Genomic DNA, 12,929 nt, shown 5'->3' on the forward strand with positions numbered 1-12,929 from the left:
AAATGCCAATTCAAATGGAGCTCACTGAAGGAAATTTCTTGACCATTTCTTGGGCAGAAATTTTTACTTTTATTGAGCGGAACAGCATACTTAGCTTTAAGCTAAGTATGCTGTTTCGCTCAAGAAAAGTAAAGAAATTCCTTGACTGAATGGGTCAAGAAATTTCCTACAGAGAGCCCCTTTTGAAGTGACATTTCTTCTCAACTGCGTACTGCGATCAGAAAAATGTGATTTTCTTGACCATTTCTTGGAAGAAATTTTCCACGCATCGAGATAGGCGATTCCTTTTCTTGTCAGTAGCAAACCAGCCTTTAGAATAAAAAATAGGTGCGTAATGGAGAAGCTTAGCGAGTCTTTACGCAATTCTCACCCTAAAAGTCACTGATAATCAAGTGTGTAGTTTCTTGTTTTTTAATCAAATGAATAGACCAAAACAAGAACTAGGGTAGATGTACCAATAGTGGAGGTACTAAGCACGAATGAATTTAATTTAACCGCCTTAATTCAAGAAGCGCAATTAATGCATGTTGTAACGAAAAGTAACGACCATTGACTTAAGGCCGCACGGGACGTCATCATAATCACCCTATCCATTTGAAGAAGCAAATCTCAAGAACCACTCCATATATCGATGCGAAAAATGTATCAGTATGATTCTATATACAGTATTGGACAAAACATTTGCAACTTTTTCGATTTTCCATACAAAATGACCAACTTTGATAAACTATATCTCAGTTATTTATGGTCCGATTTGAATGAAATTTTCACAGAATATCAGACATAACTTGAACTGTAACATATATTTTTGAGTGATTTTTCCAATCACAAGTTGAAAAGTAGTAACGGTTATACTGAAGTGAATTTTTTGACGATTTTTCATAATTGACATAACTTAACATATTGAAGGAATAGCTTCATCGTATGTTCAGCAAAGTTGTAGATTTTGACGAGATGAATAAGTTTGCTGAAGACAGTTTTTGTGTAAGGCTATCAGATTTTGAGATAAAAAGTTTTGATTTTTTCGTCAAAAATTACACGTTAGTCAAATCGTTATTACTTATAAACTCGTGATTGGAAAAATTATTCAAAAATATATGTTAAAATTCAAGTCACATCTGATGTTCTGTAAAAGTTTCATTCGAATCGGTCCATAAATAACTGAGATCTAACTTACCAAAGTTGGTCATTTTGTATGGAAAATCGAAAAAGTTGCAAATGTTTTGTCCAATACTGTATGTAGTGCACAACCCAATAAATGTTCAGCCTCATCGGTTCACTAAAACTCGAGATTTGCTTCCACAAAGTTTTGATGATAATTGTTAGAGTGAGACAAAAGATAGGGAAAATAACACGGTCTCCCGTGTCACCTTAATGAGAAAAATGATTTCATCGTAGTAATCGGGAGCGGGCCATTTGGCATAAAGCCATTTGGCATAAGGTCATTTGGCATAACGCCATTTGGCATAAAGGACATTTGGCATAACGGTCAGTTGGCATAACGGACATTTGGCATAATTTTTAACTAAGTGAAAGGTGAGGGTCATTTAGCATAACGGACATTTGGCATAATTCCAATATATTTTCTGTACATACTTAAATTGAAGATTTTTATGTATTCTCTGTAGATACAAGGCACACAAACTATAAACAATAAAATAACATGAAAACCATAAGAAATACAACTATGGCAAAGTTGTAGGAAATGATAAGTATTAAAACTTTGTAGAATATAGTAGGCCAAAAAATCTAAAAAATAAAACACTCAAGAGCTATGACAGCATTCAAGGAAATTTCCATTACGAAAAGATCCTGAACCGACCGGGTTTCGGGATTCAGCATGGCTTTGCTTTGTAGCCGCGGACTTTAACCACTCGGCTAAGGAAGGCCCCAGAGAGAAGGAGAATTGTCACGTGATTTTAATCTAGCGTGCGATGTCGCATCTAGAGTGTCCATCCCGGGACATCCCGGGACAAAAAATCCCGGGATTTGACAAATTTCGGGATTTCCCGTTCCCCGGGATTTTATTTCTGACATTCGGGAATCCCGGGATTCCCGAAATGTATGTAGAATTTAATGAAAACCACTAAATTTCAATGAAAAACAATGACATTTTTCCTCACTATCAACCTTATTTATTTGATAGAGTAGAAAAGCATAATGAAAAAAAATAAAATAAACGAGTAATTATGTTCATGGAAAGATCATATATTTATTTGTCTAGTTGCAAAGTTTTAATAAGCCCTAAAAGCCTATGCTGAGATAACAAATTTGAAAGTACACCTAAACCGCCGCAAATCACTAGACAGATGGTACTCTGTAAAAAGTAGGCATTGAGAAAATTTACTGAGAAGTTTTCAATCTCGTTTTCCATACAAATATCCCAGGAGATTGGAACATGTTTCGATCTCAATGAAACTTTCATAATTTGCTTTTCCTTCCGTTAACTTTCGAAGAAAAATATAAAGATGACCAAATAACGATTCATTTTTGTGTTACACGATACGAAAATCTGCTGTAGGACTGACATGCGTTCACTATTCATTATGGGATAATTCGACTTGGTGTTTTTTCTTAATTTTACTGAACAAAAAGTGATTTCTCGTAAGTGCAGCTGAAAGATCATTAGAAGATATAACGAAAACTGACATCAACTCAATTTTGTCCAAAATGCAAATTGAACTGACTTGCGATTCACGGCAGTAAACTTCAGTCAATAATCTTCAGTAATTAAATCTAAAGTTGCTTTAAATAATTGATAATTGCTCAAAATTTATGCCTTAAGTTTTTATCATACTTCCATTATTTATAAGTGTTATAGAGAATTTGAAAAAATCCAGCAAACCCGTAATTAGTCAAGCTGAGTTTTGATTTTTGTCAGGTTACTTCATCAGAATAAGAAAGTCTTATCTGAAATGTGATTTGCTATATTTAACATATTATTTTAAAAAGTAACATTATCTATTTATTTAATTGAAAACATTTGTATTGTTCAATTTGTACTTCGATTTCAACTGAAATGCTATTTTTATTGAAAATTTGATAAATCCCGGGATCCCGGGATTTCCCGGGACAAGCATAGATTTTTGTCCCGAATCCCGGGACGAGCAAAATGGCCGGGAAATGGACACTCTAGTCGCATCACTGCTGTTGGTTGCCAAAACAAAGTGATATTGATAACTCGCAACTGATATTAATAGTTTATGCAAATCAGCCATACGTCGATATTGAGCAACTCTGATCATTTGCTACAACTTTGCTGAACATACCAACTCACGATTCGTTAAAATAAAGAAGTTGGCCTCTACTTCACTCTTGTGATCATCGTAAAATCAAATTACAACTCTTGTAATGTGTAGATTTCATAAGTGTGGCCCAATAACTGATAAACTAATTAATTTGTTGATTTTTTATGATGTGACGGGACGTAATTTTTTGTCACTCTATAAGAGCTCTAAGAGAATGATAAAATCGACCCGTTAATTCAGGACGAAGTTGTGAACTCCTAACATCGCGCCAAGACTCTGAGGTGACGGTTAATTCGCCTCTGGATTACCAAAGATGTGTTTTATTGATTTCATCAGATTTTTTCCTTCTTTTGCACATAGGCTATTCCTTCGAGTTATACTGGTTTCATTACTATTGACAATAGTTCAGCTTATATTTTAATTGGGAATTTTACCTTCTTTAAATCATCGGAAGTTCTTTGTAGTTGTACTGATAAAACTATTATATGCATTACACTTGCCTTAATTTTCATAAGAGATTTTTACTTCTTTTGATCATAGGCTGTTCTCTCAAGAGTGAAGTATTTCTCATAGTTATTCATATTAAAGCTTATAATAAGGGTATCAGGGGTAATATGCACCCCAGGAGTAAAACGACTTTTCGGGGATTCTATAAATATTTTAGAAAAATTTAGACATTTTTCTGGAAGTTGGATTTGTAAAATCAAATGTCATCACATGATCACTCCTATCCGCCCCTGACGAATCTTTTCCAATTTTTTTACAAATAATCATAAAAGCACCGTGGGGTTGTTTTGCCTCAAGGGTGCAGATTACACCAGATTTTCTTACGTCTTATTCAAATCATTTTTTTTTTTTGTACCTCAACTTGGGTGAGATGTCATTCTTCTCCAAGTTTAAGATTGCAACATGTGAACTGAACTTTGTACCGTTGCTTGCGTATAGCAATAAACGACTCGGGAAATACTTAAATCAAAGAAACCAAGACTTGTGGTTGATAGAACCATGACATATATTACATAGTACGATTAGAGAGATAAAAGAAACCCGATCCAAAACCTTTTAAGTTACTGTCAAAAGCTAACTACAAACATCTGCAGGTGGCTGTCACCGCTAGCAGAGAAGTGAATAACTGCTTACATTTAGGATGTTCTTCTTTCAGCACGAACTGTTTCATGAACTATTACTAAAAAGCTAATTATGTGTATATCTATGATGGTGTAACCTTCTTCATGAATAAGTTCTTTGTTAATCCATGCTAATCCATGCTAAAAATAGTTCACTTTTGTTTTCAATTTCGGCCGAACGGCATTAGACCGAAAGGCGTTCGGGCAAATTACCCTTTCGGTCAAACGGCATTCGGCCAAATGACCCGGAACCTAAAATTTTGAACATATTATCAGAAGCAACTATGGCTCTAAAATCAAAAAATCGAGACGAAAACCGCATGTCCACCCAAATTAGCTTCCTGGACCAGTGTGCACTGGTTGATCGGGTTCGTTGAAAAAAAAAAAACGAAATGTTATTTAAAAGATAATTGTAGCAGCAATGTTGCTGCATTTTTTTCTTCTGTTTTTCAAAGTCATGACCTCGTTTTCAATTTTTAATTTGAAATTAAGAAATATTGCGTCTCTGATTGACACCCTAGTTCATCTTCTGTTATCCTGTTTAGTCATGATATTTATCTAGAGATTTACTCTTCTTTTAAACATAAGGTATTCTTTCTAGGGTTATTGCTACAGCGATTCGACGTGTTATTTTTTATGTAGGAATTTGCCCTTCTTTTTAACATGACTTATTCTCTTGCGTAATATTACAACAGTGCTATGTGAAAAAAGGAGCTTTTGCATTATTATACCAAATAACCCTTACTTTTCAGATAATTTGATATTATACCAAATGTCCGATATGCCAAATGACCTTTACTTCACATATGGTTTGCTATTATGCCAATTGATTCCTACTTTACACATGGCTTGATATTATGCCAAATGACCCTTTATTTTCACGTTGTTCAAAATTATGCCAAATGAACGTTATGCCAAATGGCTGTTATGCCAAATGTCCTTTATGCTAAATGGCGTTATGCCAAATGACCTTATGCCAAATGGCTTTATGCCAAATTACCCAGACCCGTAGTAATCCACGGTATGTCAGTGAAAAATAATACCTCCACTATTTGTACACTGTTCCTTTAATTGCGGTATATTTTTAATTGTGTTCCTATAGTTGCGGTATCCGTTGTTTTCTTATGGGATCCTACACTATAGGAACACTTTACCGCAACTACAGCAAGAACAGCTTTAGCAATTTTAGTGATATTTCATCAGTTTTAAAGCAATGTGAACGCTCTTTTCAACTGTTCCGTCTATCAACAAGCCAATACGTCGGTTGGCAGTGCCGGTTCTGTGCTAATGCAATAAAATCAGTGAAAACGGCACTACCGCAACTATAAGAACACCCACAACTAAGGGAACACTTACCCTATCACCACAGGGAGACATGGGTAGATCTTCTCTTCATTGTAGCATCGTTGAATAACGTTCAAATCCATTCTTTTGCTCAGTAACAACAAGCTGCACACTTGGTTACCAATGGCTTATAGGGCGAGATCATAACTTAAGCGATAATTAAAGATATGTTGGAAACCCCAGTGCCGTAGTCACGGATAAACTTCAGATGGACAATTATCCTCCGGGGATTTGTGACACGAAGAAAGACGAGAACTTATTTTGCGTTTTTCGTAACAACTTTACTCGTCGGAGAACTAGTACGGACTGGTAAACAATAAACATATATACATTGTCCAATACACATCAGCATTTATGCTTCGTCGACTACTTTGTTTTTACAATACACAACACAATCTCATACACATAAACCAGGCTTGCCCAACCTTTTCGGCTCTTTTTTGACATAAACGGTTGTCGCGTTCGCAATAGTAGTTCGATCTGAGAAATGTGTACCTCAAATGAAAGCTTGGTATTATATCTGATTGATCCATGTATAAAAAAATTTATATTAAACTGTTTGCTAGCGATGAAGACAAAGGCAAAAAACAATGCGGCCCGCGGGCCGCACCAATTCTTTGACTCATCTGCATCTGTAACGAAGAGTTTGATATAAAGTCGAATTTTTAATCATGGGTTAGTCAGATATAATACCAAGCTTTCATTTGAAGTACAAATTTCTCAGATCGGACTACTATTGCGAACGCGACAACCATTTATGTCCAAAAAGAGCCAAGAAGGTTGGGCAAGCCTGACATAAACATTATCTGTCACTATTGACCAGGGGGTTGACACTCTTAATTCTAAACGGTTCTACCAGGGGGCTGTCACTACTATATTCTAACAAGATATACTTCGATTTAATAAACATTTTGATTCCGAAATTGCGCACAAAATCGAATTAGCATTAAGGTGATTATAAAACGAAGCCAAACTTTGAATTTTCAAGTGCACAAGACTGGAGAATCTGACAACAGTTCGCGTTGAAAATCAATCAACTTGTTTGCTTGCTGGTGGTGACCAATAGAATAAATTTTCAACGCGGAGCGCTGTCTGGTTCTCATGTCTTGTGCTCTTGAAAATTTGAGGTGTGGCTTCGTTCTATAATCACGTTAAGCATTTCGCACAAATTCGTAGGTGGTACAGTCCTAGACCATTGTATGAGGGTTGCCTCCTTTTCGTCCGTTACCAAAGTCAGAAATTTGGGACTAACCTCTAACTCTTAGACAAGATTGACGCATCCTCCAATAATCGAGAGCTGTCCTGGTCACGTCCTTGCGAAAGCTGGGGAATGGGAAAGGATGATTGATTGAACACCTACTTAAGAAAGATGCAGAGAACTCAACGACCTCTCATAGGTGTTACGGGATGTTGATGGAATGATGGATACGTTCGGTAGACGTTCTGGCCGACAAATGGTTAATATTTACGCATTGTAATCATGCGCTTCTGATCAGAACAAACTCACCAAATTCCTTTTTCGAAACTCCTCTGAAATCCGTCGCTCCTCTAATGATGAATCACCGCTCGAAAAATCGACAAAATTGTGCACAAAATCGAATTACACATGAAATCGAAGCAATTTTTTTCACGTTTCATTTTATATTCAGTTCCAGTGGCGCAGCCAAGGGGGGGTTTTGGGGGTCTAAACCAGCAACACCTCCCCCCCCAGAGCATTTTTTCATACGAATTATTAAATATATTTTAGAAATCAACACTTTAATCCACAAACACCGGAGCAGTAATTTGTATTACCAATTATGTTGTACTAAGTTGTGGCTTTCTAAATTGAAGACCTTCGAGGAGTTAAAAAAACGAAATGATGTTTTGATTTTGTTTTTTAGTTGGCGCAGTATTAAGCCAAATTTTATGACCTCCAAAAATCACGTGAACTTCCGGAGAATCAATTCTTTAATTTTTAATGAGTACATATAAAAATCCTAGGGAAGATCAGGGGAGATCGTGGTTCCGTTGCTAAGCTGAAAATCACAAATTTCCGTCTACAATCTGGAGATGCTGCAATATTTGCAAAGCTGATTTGCCTTCGACAAACTGCTAATGATAGTCGCAATGCTTGTTACTGCGATTTGCGCTGAAATATCATTCATTTTGTTGTAAAACTTGAAAACATATGTAAGTATCAGAACAGACGAAGAGTGATTGAACGCTATCACGCCAATGTATGTGCATGCTTCCAAATGTAGCTTCGATAAACTTTCGAACAAACTACAAAAGATATACATTTAAACGATATCAGAATATTGTAAAAGAGAGCAGATGTGTGCACTGGTCGAAAGATCATATAAGATTACCTTTGTATGGGTCCCCTCACATTGCTTAATTTATGGCAATGAGAAGGCGGACTCTCTCGCAAAGGTGGGCGCTGAGGAAGGTGAGATATATGATAGAAGAATTTCACACGATGAATTGTTTCATTTAGTACGTCAAAGTTCTCTTCACGGTTGGCAAAGAGACTGGCTAAATGACCAACTGGGACGGTGGTTACATTCTATAATCCCTAGAGTTTCCTTGCGAGCGTGGTGGAAAGGTTGGGATGTAAGTCGAGATTTCATTCGCGTGATGTCAAGACTTATGTCCAACCATTACTCGCTAGACGCACATTTGCACAGGATCAACCTCGCGCTGAGCAATATATGTAATAGGTGTGGTTCCGGTTATGATGACATCGATCACGTAGTTTGGCAGTGCCCGGATATGGACGCCTCCAGAGCACAACTTATGGATACCCTTGCGGCCCGAGGTAGACAACCCTATGTTTCAGTTAGAGATGTGTTGGGCTCCCGCGATCTCGTCTACATGTTGTCGATTTACGATTATCTTCGCTTGTGTTGTATAAAAGTTTAATTCTCTTGTGTTCTCTTCCCCAGTTTTTTTTTTTCTCTGTGTTTTGTCCCATTTGTGTTGGATTGATGTTCCTGGCCATCCGGCAATCGAAAACCTACATGAAGTTGGTATACGCCATGATACGACAAACGAGCAACCATGAAATACCACCCGGATGAGCTGCAAAGAACCCTATTACCCAATCCCAACCTAGCCCATCCTAAAAATATTTGTGACCACTAACCTCGAGTTGCCACGAGTACCCTGGCTCCAACCCGGACTAAACTTGGTACTTAAGAAGTTAAACAATTGTAAAAAAGTACAAAAATGAATCTCGACTCCGTAAAGCGTTAAACGCGATAGAGCCTTAAATAAATGAATTGGTAAAAAAAAAGAATATTGTAATCCCAGTTTGCCATTCATATTTAAAAAGTAGAAGAAATGTTTTTAGGAACCCGAAAGTTTTTCCATACCTAACGAACGTTTAAAAAAATACAAAAGGTAGGGATTCTCAAAAAATTAAAATTAGATAATTCATGATTTGTCGAAACGTGTTTAGATCGATTTTAGATAGCAAAAAAATATAATTAGATGGAAAATAAAAATTTTGGTATTTGAGGCTTACAAATTAAATAACATATTTTAAGGGAATTGAAAAAAAATAGATGAAATAGATAGCAATTGAGAAAAACTTGAATTGATTCCTGCAAAGCAATAGACAGTATTCTTAAAACATTTTCTGATTTCTGGCTATAAATCTTGAAGAAGTTCAAATAATATTTGAAACAAAAAACAAAAAATAAATTTTAGGAGTAAATTATGGAGTAATTCCAGATGAAAAGCATATTCCAGGAAAATCTGTATGAAATTTTATATAGGCCAACAGTCATCTACAATAAGGATGTCAGTATGACCTCAAGTCTCTACATTACCAAAGCGAAATCGCCAGTTATTGGAACCAAAAGCAATCAAATTTCCAACATTTTTCAATCCAAAATTGGGTGTGTAAAATGCATGAAATTGATGAATGAATGTATGTGGTTGCTTACCCCTCCTTTTTCAGTATATTTATTACACTTCTGTAACCAAACCAGAGACCTCGTCTATAACAGGGCTGGTAGCGGTCAGACAGCAAAATAATAGTGACTTTTGTAATTTGCAGGCCGTGTTACTCTCAGCCTAGATGAGACCCCAGTCTCCAAGCCTCAGGGTCGGCGCTATGCTCGTGAAACTCCGCGATAGAAAACACTCATAGATAGACTCCAGTACAACTCCCTCTATTTCGTGCTCTCGTGTACGTTTGTATTTTCACTTGAAGGTCGAACTCGGCACAGGGCTTTAGGGACACACTACTGGCGAGTAGGTTCAACGTAGATCGCAATCTTCAATGGCGATTCCAAATAAAAAACCGTGAGGTCATATGGATGGAGTACATGGTACAAAAGGGAGAGTATTACGAACTGCTCGGTTGGGCTTGGTTCGGGGTAATTTAGGTCCGGGTTTACCTGGCAGTCCAGTTATCCTTCACTATTTCTTTCTTTCTCTCTACTTCTGGCCGTTGACCCATCTTCGTCCATCTACGTCATCGACCATCCGCCTCATCATGGCCGCCCATTCGTGTGGTTTATCGCAGCCCTGGTGGTGACTAGCGGCACTAGCGGAGCAATGTTGGCAGCGTTCGTGGGATCTTCCGGGACATCTTACTCAAACCTATCTACAAACGTTTTCTTTTTGCAATACATATTGTTTTCAACACTGCACACGACAAATCTAATCAAAACTAGACATTACACTGACACTGGTTACACTCTGGTGACTAAAGTTATCAAAAAGTGACCATAAGTGGCTGAAATGACTACAAACATAAGTGCAAAATTGAAGCTCAACAACGAAAACATGGTTTTTATAATCAAGAATATTAACAAGTTTGAACATTATGTACCTAAAATTAAAAATTAAATAAACTTTAGTAATTCGAAGTATGTTTTAACAGTTAAATGCTTTAACTGTAGTGCTAACCTTCTCTTATAAGACATTTTCATATTATCTACGATTATGTCAAACTTTTCTGCCTCACTCATTTTATTAATTAATCGTTGGGCCAGAGATTCAATATCTGTTAAAAACGCACTAAATAATTCGTTTTGCTTTTGTTTCCTGTTTCGCATTTCCTCTTTTATGAATCTGTCGCGATTTGGATTATCGTAACGCAAAGTTAAGTAATATACGAGACTATCCCAGTCTACAAACTTCTCAACGTATGTTGTGTACCAAATGCTAGCATCTCCTGAGAATAGCAAGTGAGCATGTTTGATTAGTTCATTCTTATCTATGCCATATGACCTACATAGTATGTCAACATTTCTCAAAAAGCATACTAATGGTACTGAACTGGAATCACCAAAAAATTTCGGCCATTTTTCTACAATATTGCATGTTTGATAGGGTTGTCTACGCAAGTAATGTTGATCGTTATTTTGATTGACAGATCTATTCAGATTACGCAAAGGACTATTGTATGGCGAGTGTGATTGTGGGACTTGATTTGGTAGAAAACCGAAATCTGTCGATCTCGGTAGCTGTTGATATTGATTGAATGTATCTTCATTGAACCGGTTCAAATTTCCCGTTTGTCTTTCTGTCTGGTGTGCATTCAAGTTCCCAATCGAATTAAATGTCACCTGTGGGTTGAAATTTCTCTTCACTGACTCTGGCATGTGCAAATTGTTTGGTATAACCGATCTAAGCTGATTTTGATTAACAGATCGAAGAATTTCCCTCTCGTCCCTATCATGAAGTTCTACGGTTTTTAATCTTCTGGATAAATCCTCAACTGTCGGTCCTGGATACTGTTGCCTCATTTGCTCATTGAGCTTTTGTTGTACGCAAGCTGTAACATAACTGTCGATTTCTGAAATATGCAGATATTCACGATTCCTATTTGGATTCTGAGTTGGAACGAACGAATTTTGAGTTTTACTTTGTTGTTGTGTAACCGTATTTCGAAGTCTTGATGTTATCGGGTTTTTATCTTGTCGTGAAGTAGGATTTCCAGTTAAATCCCTATTTGCTTTTGGACGTGTTCCGGTTTCATGGCCTGTATTATTCTTATCATTAGCCTGAAGTTCCACATTTGTAACCGAATCATTAGAACTTTGTCCTCCTACCGCTCCTAGCTCAAGTGAATCTTCAAAAGACTCCTCGTTTAAGCTTATATCCCGCCTAAAATAAACCCTAAGCATTTCACAAATAATTTCGAGTAGAATTAGTTTGTTGCCTCTGTCCACATCATCAAACTCTTTTGCACGAGCCACGCGTTCAAGGTAGTGATAAAGTCTTGATTCGTATGTCGGTTCAGTCTTCAGATTGAGATTTATCTCCATCTGCTCCAACATTTCTGGTACAATTTCATATTCTTCACTCAAAGTACGAAAGCTCTCAATTTTAATATTATTTTTAATTTCGCTTCGCATCCTAGCACGCAATTCTCTTTTCTGTGCATCTATGGATCCCGTAACCGGAATTCCTCTAAGAACGAGTTCATACGTTAACTCCTCATATTCAAGGTCATCTAAATTGATTCTAAGATAGTTATCCATGGTTCGTATTTACAGTAATTATTTATATACACTTATTATAAAAATTCAAATATAAGAAAGCAAAAAAAAAATAAGGTTAATTAAGCTCTCAATCTTTCACTCCAAATTACAACTAAATACTAAATCAATCGAATTCAACTCAAACTAAATGTAAATCGTACTCAACTTATCTTAATCCGTACTCACTCACTCTCATTCATTCAATTTCACTCAATTAAAATTATTGCGAACTGATCTTACGCAAACTGAATAGTCTTATTCTATAATAATTCAAGCTAATCCAAAATTCAATTATCTAAAGACCCAAAAGTTGGGCGCCAAAATGTAACGCTCCGCTTACAACCAACGGACAGAGCGTTGCATTGCTCAGTCCCCAAAATACCGGAATGAAAAGTTTCTTTGAAACCTGCGAACGACTTACGCGCCACTCCAAAAGGAGGTCGTTGGCGGAGTTTATTTCAGGGATGCCCGGCCTGAAACTCTCAATCTGTGGGCGAGTTAATCGAAACGTTTTCCAACCAATATCCTATCTAATCTAATTCAAAAGTATCATTCAAGATCATTTTAGAAAACCTTTATTTAAAATATGTACAAACACAACCTACTCTCATGGAAGCGCATATTTATTTCGTCTTAAAATTTGAAAAACCTATTTATTCGCCACGCGATTCCTTGCATTTAATTCATGGATCATTCCAAAACCTAATTCCTGTCTAGCTAGACCTACT

Source organism: Aedes aegypti, chromosome 3 (assembly GCF_002204515.2).
Source record: "Aedes aegypti strain LVP_AGWG chromosome 3, AaegL5.0 Primary Assembly, whole genome shotgun sequence".
NCBI classification, from domain to species: Eukaryota; Metazoa; Arthropoda; class Insecta; order Diptera; family Culicidae; genus Aedes; species Aedes aegypti.